This window comes from Centropristis striata, chromosome 4 (genome assembly GCF_030273125.1).
Source record: "Centropristis striata isolate RG_2023a ecotype Rhode Island chromosome 4, C.striata_1.0, whole genome shotgun sequence".
Lineage (NCBI taxonomy): Eukaryota > Metazoa > Chordata > Actinopteri > Perciformes > Serranidae > Centropristis > Centropristis striata.
In genome coordinates this window covers 25,366,538-25,376,436 of record NC_081520.1, presented here as the reverse complement: position 1 = coordinate 25,376,436, position 9,899 = coordinate 25,366,538, and positions in this window count along the sequence as shown.

Sequence of the window (9,899 nt, the reverse complement as noted above, 5' to 3'; positions counted from 1 at the left end):
TTAAGGCAACAAGAGAACTTGGTTAAGGTCAGGAAATTACTTTGTTTAGGTTAAAATAAGCCCTTTCGTATGCACTGTAATTACTGGGACTTTTTGGTTGTAAAGAGGACACATAAACGGGTCTCCTGAATCAAAGTCCTGTGTTCGCACCACTTCTCACCCTAAAAGTAATTTCTTAGCCATTGTTTACATCGCATCACTTCCTCTTTTCCCTCAGGTCATAATTACTTCCGCCACTAAAGATGGGCACACTAACAACAAATTTCAATATATTGAACTGAAATGTGACTCCTGGCTCCCTATATGTGGGTTACCTACAAATTATAATGCTTTACATTGCATAGGATTAACTACAAAACAGTGGAAGACAACAACCTGCTCTTTTTCTGTTTGGCTTTAGCAAATCAAAGTGTTCTTATCTCTTCAGTAAACCTGGCTTTCTGGACTCATTAAACAATATAAATCTGAAAAGGCAAGAGCAAGAGCCATCCAAACATATGCTCTGATTTATCAGTATTTCCGGGTCATCTGTATATCTGCGCTCCCTTCGTCTCTGCACTAAGCCCCAGGAAGAGTGCCAAGAGGCCAATGTGACATAGTGGCCAAACCGTGGAATCTGAACTTCCAGGTCAGTCTTGCAATGCCACGACTTTTTACAAATCAACATTGTGAATGAAACATCTGTCAGCAGTTAATTTATTTTGAGACATAGCTCTGATATGTCCTTATGTAAAATTGATTGGTTGAAGGAAACAATAGTGTGCTTGCTCCTTGGGCCCATATTGAGGAAGTATATTCTTGAGTATTTATACACCTTATACTTTATGCACTCAAGCCCTGCACCATCATTGCAGCTGGGGAATGAAGGCACTGTAGCAGCAATTTCGAAACAAATATATAGCATAGCTGTAACATCACAACCTTATGGGTCTTTAAATGCATGCAGATTCTGAATACGGGCTGGATTTCTTCATGGATTTAGCATTTTGATATGTTCACAGTAAGTAAATAGAACCTAGATCTACTTTATAATTAAAAAAAAGACAAAAATCTCACATTTTGGTTGCCTCTAAACAAAAAAAAAGATGTGTGAATTCAATGGAAGCCTCACTCTAAATGCTCTGTGGAGTTTTCATGCTCTCAAATGCAGGTCAGGTGTACTGGGGACTCCAAATGACCCATCAGTGTGAATGTGAGCTCGAGTGTGTTTGATATATGAATCCTTTGAAACATGCCTGTGTAAAGTACTATAAATAAACTTGACATGACTAGTCAGTTTGCGGACAGAACACACACAGTGTCTGTCCTGACATACCATGCAGCCACAGAGTCAAGGTCATACGTGCTAGGTCGATATATCAAGAATCCATCTTGATCGTTTGATTTATGTCCTGTTGTCAATCCTTTCTTCAGTCTGTACATCTCAAGCAGGAACCAATGAGGTCTTTATGCATGTGTGTGTTTCAAGTATGCCATGCATGTCTTAAATCTTTCAGAGCTTCACCATGGCTGTAGGTGGTGCCGATTTCCCTTTTGGAGGAGTATGATTTTTCTTTTTCTTTTTTTTTTCCCCACAAGCCATCTGGTGCATCTTTTCAGGCCTAATAAGAGGGAAACAGAAAGGCATTGGAGTTCAGCAGATGATAGAGATTGGAGCTGAGTAGGCCAGCACACACACACACACACACACACACACACACACACACACACACACACAAGGCAAGGGCAACAGATGGAAGGGGCCCCGATATGCTGCCGGTACTGGACCCGGGCCCGGTGGGCAGGCCCCACTAGCCTCACTGGGGGTCCATTGATATCTAATGTTCTGACAGACTTTGAAGCGGGGATTTGCATCCAGAGAATGTCACTTTTTCTTTGCCTGGCAAACTAGACTCACTTTGGGAGTTGTTACACAATTGCATTTCTTTGGTGGATGATAAGTGGAGTTATAAGAGGAGTTATCATCCATTCCAAACTACTTAAAATTAATTTTGAAATAAAATAATTAATCATTTAACACCACTGAAACAGAGTTCACTTCATTTAAAAAGTCGTTATCAGTGCTGTATGCAGGCTGATGTTACTTACCATTTCAACTAAAATAATTTAACTCAACATCAACATCACTCAACATCATAATGCAGCAGATGCTGCATTATGATCTACATACAGTCTTGTTTTTGTATTTTAACTTTGACCAAACCAATCTCCCCCCCTAAATTTTAAGTATATTTTGGTCATTTTCAACTTGTACTGCTAAGGTACACATACAAAACAAATACATAAAACATAAATAAGCAAAAATTAGTAGTGCCTTTTGAAGTAAGGACAATCCGAAGCAAGTTTTCAAATTGAATATATATATATATATATATATATATATATATATATATATATATATATATATAAATATATATATATATACACATATATATACATATATATACATATATATATATATGTATATATATATATATATATATATATATATATAATTAACAAATTAACTCATCTGACTGTCATACATCTTTGTTTTGCATTTGTTCTAATATGTTTTTGCAAACATGCAAATTCCTCTTCGCTCACACTGACTCACTTTAATTTGAAAAACATTGCATGTGCAGTACAACCCAATTGAACATTATTACAAAAATAATTACAACATGCAATCAGCGACAAAATGCTGAAAAAACAAGCTTTTTCTTACAACAATGTCTTGCTTTTATGCTTCTCAGAAATTGCCATCATACATGGCAATTTGGAAGAAAAACATCTTTCAAGTGCCCCACATCTCGGTGCGAGGGAGAAAAAAGCTCCCTGCAGTGTCTGAACAATTACAGTGATCATCTTTCCCTTTCAGTAAAAAAAAAAAATAGTCAAAAGCTTTCTGAATTCACACTAACTTTCACACAATTGTGTTTTCCATGTCGTGCAGGATGGCCTAGAGGCACACACTTACCTTGGAAGAGGAACGACAGAGTGAGAATGGAAAAGGGTTAGTGTCAGGCCCGTGTCAGACACAGTTATGCTATTTCTCCGAGCAGCACACAAGAGAGTGCAAATATGACCAATAAAACAGCGAGTATACACAGGCTGTGGCAGCTTGTCACTGTTTCCCAAAATGTCTGACTCATATGTGTCTCTAAAGCAGACACCTCTACGATAAACTCTCCCTGGTGTGGATGAATGGCACCAGCTCATATGTGATGGTTATAAAGAACATTAAACTGATACATGGGCAGGTGGCTGGCCCAATAACAGCCTGTGTTATAGCTTCCCTGCGTCTACGGCCTTGGGCTGTATCATTACGTGGAGGTGAGTGTGTTGCCAGGTGACCCCCTCAGACAGGCCCCAAGACTGATAGATAGTGAAGACGCACTGGCCCTGTTTCCTGATAACAAATAGTGGCCTTCCTGCATCCAGAATTAGAGAGCAGCTGTGGAAGTGAGAGTAAACCTTATCATTGGACTAAAATATTAACTGCTCTGACCTCTATTTTGTAAAAAAAAAAGTTTATTAGTAGAAACGAGTAAAAGCAGATTATTATTAAAAGTTGTACTTTGTCCTGGGCGGGGAATCACTGAGTCTTCCTCACAGTGTTTGTCCAGACGGGTGTAGTGCATCTGTGGGCAGCTGGACGGTTGTCGTCATGTTTATTCACTGTGATGTAGGAAATGATGTCGAATGGGTGTGTGGTTATGAGATTGTCCCTTGGCAGCATGAGCTTTGGGAACATACATGATACTTTGTGTGTTGACACAAATTCCCCCCAAAATAGTACGTCACCGAAACATTAAAACAACTGGTTTTCTAAAGATCATAGCAATTCCATCATGTTTTGTTGACATTTAAATTCAGTTTAAAAAATCTAGTTAATCACTGATGTGTATTATTTTATTTTGTTTTAACATAAATTAATTTCAAACTTCACATGTTTTTGTCACATGCCTCAGTCCAGCTGAATGTCTTACAGTAAGATAATAATGACCTGCATCACTGAAAAGCAAAAAATACTAGTAATGTCTCGCTTGTAAGTGCCAAGAAACGTTAGCATGAAGTTGCTCCAGCCCGCCCATCACTGCAAACTTCTTCTTTTTTCTTTTTCTTCTTTTGTTGTGTTTTACTGGTGGTTGGCAACCAGCGTAAAAGGTGCACTAACGCCACCTTCTGCCCCAGAGTTCCCTCTCTCCCTCTCGAAGAAACTGCCATTCCCTGTAGGCATGCAGTTTTTCAGTCAGTGTTTCGTTTTGTGTACTGAACATACTAGTGAAGTGAATGGGAGCCCTGTGAGAGTTGCTGTCGCTCAGGTAAGAAGTACTGCCAACTATTGGATTGTTATTGCAGCTTTCAGTTTGCACATTTTAGCTTTAGCCAACTGAATTCTCAGCTTACTGACGTATTCAAGAACGCTCTGCCGTGTTTCAGCTTAGTGAGTTCTGATAGGCAGTCATAGCTCCAGTTAAGCACTGTATGAATCGGTGAACAAATCTTTCGTCTTTGACAGTCCGTCATCACAGTTCAAGCTAACATTAGCAGTTATATCCTGCTCTTCATTAGATTCAGGGAAGTTTACACATAACTCCAGCATTACCTCTTATCCGAGACCAAACTATGTACTAATGCTAATTTCATTAGTTGTAGTTAGCAAATAAAACCTCCTAGGATGGCAAGACCTGCCCTGCACAGCAGCCTGATTTGCTGAGGTTAGGCATTGACTTTGAGTGGTGAAGGACAGGATTGTCCTTTGGTCAGGTGATAGGACCTGAATAAACTGGGATCAAGTACCTCGTATTACCTCGTACTACCTAGGGTATGGAGCCCTGGCCAATCTTAGCGCTTGAATGCTACATGCTTCTTGCTGAGAAACATTGTGGGATTCAGAATTATGTGCTTGTGAAAAATCCAATTTAGAGTCCCTGGCTACGAATGAGTTTTGGTCATCTTTGTGACGAATTCAATGAAAGTTCAACCCCAAAAAATGCTTAAACACTCCCCCCGGCACAATAATTTACAAATTAGCTTTCCTCACCTAGCAGTTCATATAAAGCCAGAGATAAACTTGCTTTTAATGTGCTTTTTAAATGTTTTTGTATGGGGATTCGCTCGTGTTTCGGCAGAAAGTTTGGAAGACAAGCTACTAGACCAAGTCCGCACCTGTATGATGTGTAATTTCTGAGTTGTTAACACCATGCAAATCTAGAAGTTCTGTACGTTCTAAGTTCTCTGGGGGGTGCCGTCCAGTGTAATCATCCAGTAACACGAGTAGTACATAGGCAAGAATGTTAACAATATAGTATATGTAGATGTGCCAAAGTGGAGGTTCATAAAGCGCCACTATAAAACAATTTATAACCCTATGACCATAATTAAATGAATGAAGACAATTATAAAATGGGACTAAAAATAATCTGAATCATCCTTTCATTGATGGGAGAAATGTGGTTTACAGTGTTTTCAAAAGCTCAGAGGGGAGTGGCGGGAGGCCAAGTCTGCCCGATGAACAGCTGTCTTTGGCAACAGCAGGGAGACTGAGGAGGGACTGTATTTACATTGAATTAGACCATCAGTTGGACAGGGTCCTCAGCATACAAGAGACTCAGACACATCTACAAACAGCTGTCGGACGCTTTTAGATTCAAGGGCGAATCCTTAGACATCTAGAAATCACAGCATGACAATCATGAATCTGTAAGAGAGCTGAGCTGCTGACACACACTAGTGCAGATAAAAATGCTGCGTGTGTCTGTAATTCTACCTTTTACAGTAGAGACTCCTAAGCCACCACCAAGCCCAGCAATGTAGACACCTACTCTTTAGTTTTAGAGGTTTATTACTATTTTTCACTAGACCAAAAATGACATCAGTAGAAGTCAAGGAAGCTGGAAAATCTCAGTTCTTAATGGCTGATGACAAAACTTATTCATAAACTGTGAAGTTTTCTTACCCCAAAAAATTGTTAATGCAGAATCTCTAGGGTTTTTCATCACTGCGACTAAAACATTAGGTGACTAGTAGATTTAGTAATTGTCATAGAAAGCTGAATTTTTTCAGATTTTTCTAGAGACTCTTCCAAGCCAGTGCTGTCATTGGTTTGATGTTAACTTCAAGGATAAATCAGACCTGATGACTTATTTAAAGTGCTCTAACTCGGAAATTGTGATGTTCATTGTGTTCTGAATGCAAAACCTTTTTTCCATGCAAATAAATTAAAGGTGTAGCATCTGAGTAATTGTGTCTTTGTAAAAAACAAACAAAAAAAAAAAACAGTTGAGCATATCAGGAAACTAACATTTATTCCAAACTTCACACCTATAACTGCTTGTCCTTTTGGCTTAACACATTCCAAATGGACAAAATGAAAGAGAAAAACAAAGCAAATCAAAGCTGTTCAGGTGTGGACACATTTTTTTGAACAACAAATTTGTGAATGCCATTATTTTTTTGATAAGCAAGTTTACTTTGGAATTAAAGGGCCCTTGCAAGTGATTCACATTGCCACCTTGGAAATATACCTGTGCTTAAAGAGGAACTTATGTAGAAAGAAATGGTGCCGTTTGCTGATTATTCTATATAAACTATTAAAACTATAAATAAACTACAAAATGTTTTAATAATTTACCATTTTCTTTTATATTTCTGTTATATAGATATACAATGATGTGTGTTGGGCAATATGTATGTGTATGTGAGTGTGAAGTAGTCATTTTTACATTAACGAGTTTTGATGCACGTTTTGAAGATTTGCACGAGAAAAGCTTGATGGAAATGCCAAAAATTTATAAAACTTTAAAATGTGCAGAAAAGTTTTAACACTCGCTTGAGGTGTTTTTTGTTTTTTTTTGGGAAAAATACTTAATGCGCCAAACCAGAGATGGAAACACTTTTTCTAAACTAGTTGTGACGTATTGAACATTTAACTCACATGACTGATCAGCTGTTTCCAAGCTGACATGAAAGAATAATTAGAAGTTGCCCAATTGAATCCAATTCTTGAAGACTTCTCTCCATTTCTCTCGCAGGTGGCCAGAGTTGTCCGATTAGCAACCTCTTTTTTGTAGTTGTTAGTTCTTTCTTGCTCAATCTCTACTTCTTCTACTTTTTATTTGATGGATTAGCCTACAGCAACACATTACACTACCATCGTCTGACCAAAGTAGGTTTATGCAGCTCTGTTTATTCGCTCTAAACCAGTTGATGGAACTGTCCCTAATGGCTGGTTGAGGAAGAAAATCTGTCAAACTGAGCACCTCTTCAAGCACAGCCAGCAGTCATGCTTTCAAACATGAAAGTGTCAGTAAGACAAAACAAACCAGGAACGGAAAATCTTTGTCAGCTTTATCTTTGACCTTTGTACTTCCCAGTACATGAGCCAATGCAATTGTCAATGTCAACTGACTCATTGACTGCAGAATCCATCACATTGTTGGTAAAATACATGTACACTTAATGCTGTGTGTGTGTGTGTGTGTGTGTGTGTGTGTGTGTGTGTGTGTTTGTGTGTGTGTGTGTGTGTGTGTGCTTCTTAACAAGTTGCTACCCTGTACCAGTTGTGCATAGTGTGTACTTGGGCCCATTGCAACCTCCTTACACCAATGTCTACCATATTTCTAACCCGCTGACATCTTACATTGACAGCTGACTTAACCCTTCCCCTTCTCTGACAGGTCCCTGAGCAGGTGCTCACACTGCTTTAATACCACCTTTGATAAATCAGACCCTATGAATCATTCACTGTGTGTGTGTAACCTCATGGCCTTCTGAAAGAATGTATTTGGTGTAGCAGACAACTGTAACTTAATAATGAGGATGTTCTTTTCTGTCCTGACCAGAAAACCTTTTTAAATTGTCATGTTGTCTCACCATCGCTGACTCCGTTGCCTCTTACGGTGAAGCTGCGAATTGCCGTTTGCCCATTAGTCACAAAGGTCAAACATAAGGTGGAATATGATTTAGCAAAATGATCGATCAGGCCCTCATTGCTATAGCCTCTAACTGTGTGTAGAGGCGGTCTCACTGGAAAAGCATGGTTAAATGGGTCAATATCGCTTGAGCAGACACTGTTTTTTCTGAGATCTGAGATGGATCATTTAATATATGCAACCATATTTCTGTGGGTGTTTGTTTGTGTGCATGACTTCACACAAAAAATCACAGCAATCTTAAAATGTACCATTTATTTGACACATCTGTATGCATTTTTGATGATTAGAACAGAATAAAAAAACATTTCCATAACTAATTCCGTAATCTTCTATTTCATTTTATTCTGATAACATGACCTGCAGTCTGTGTGGTTTTTTTTACACTGCATCATTAATGAGGACAGAAATGTGTATATCTCATCTCAGATTCAAACACTACACTTCCTGGAATTATGCACCGCTACACAAATACGGGAGGTATCTACTTTTAAATATGCTCACCCAGGGCTGCTATTGTGATGCCACAGTCCGTGTTCAATTTTCTAAGAATATACTGCTTTATGTGTGAGAGCTCAGAAGTGGTGAAAGGTGTGATGTCAGGCGGTGATATAGGATACGATCACATTGTTTCCATCTGCCGCAGAGTAGATGCTGTTTCATCAGTATGCATTGGCAAGTGGTTAGAGTCCAAGAAAATAGGATCATCGATGGCTGGCAGTTTGGAAGCAGAGCTGTAAACAGGCAGAATGACTCAAAACTGAACTCAACATCAGCTGCATATATTAGAGGATCTATCCAGTGACCCCAGCGCTGCTTTCCATATCTGAGAAACCCGACACACTCTGTTTTGAGAAAGCAATATCTCTTCTCTTCGCTCCTCCCTAATAGATGAAATCCAAAGGCAGCACTTTCTATCTGAGTTTGTCAGCAAGGCAACGCTTGGATTTTTGTTCATACATAAGTGAGATACGCCTGTCTCCTTTTAAGAGAGCTTTAGGGTTTCATAGGTGTGGAGAAAACAGATGGGGTGGAATTAAACATCTCTTTCCATCCAACAAATGATAAAAGTTACAGCGTGTGATGCTATTTCATACAATATTACATTTAAAAAAATATATAAATAAATAATCATGCCTTTGAAACATATAAATATGTCTATGATAAAATAAATGAGGCAATTAATATAAAAAATAGTTGGAAAAGTCCAACAAATAAATAAACGAATGGATACGAATAATAAACGATAAAAAAGGATGTTTTTCAAAGGACTACCTAATTATATCAGGGCTATCAGACTTGTATTTCAATAGACACTATTACTCATTTCAGGGGACTTTTATTTCATATTTCTTAATGAAATAAATGCGGCTTTTGTAAAATCAAAAATGAAATTTAATAAATAAATGCAAAATTTTAAAATAAAATTCCCATGATATAAATAAAAGTAGTCATTTGAAAACTTTTTATACATTTTTTTATAAAATAAACTTTTTTTTGTATTAAGCTATATTGACTAATTTATATATTTGTGTATATATTTGTTTATATTTGTTTATATTTGTATTACTTCATTTATCTGTTTCAGTATTTAGTGTATATGCATATTTACTTGTTTTATAGGCATACCTATTTATGGTTTTCAAAGGAATTTTCATTTATTTATTTAATATTGAATGAAATGGACTTCCATAATGACCGGTAGTTACAATAAAAAAATAATTTAGTTTACATTATAATTTCATACAGTGCAGTAAATATTATGTTCAAATGCTTGAGAATAAATCCTTAATGATTGAGAAATAATTTCTTAATATTTAATAATTGCATAACTAAGCCTCTTTATGTGACAGATAAAACCAGAGAGTACATTGTTTGTACCGTACACTATGTACTGCTGTATATGAATGTTTATTATATTCATTACTGCTAAGAGCAACAGCAGCATAAAAACAACATTCAGCCTCTGCATTTGAATGG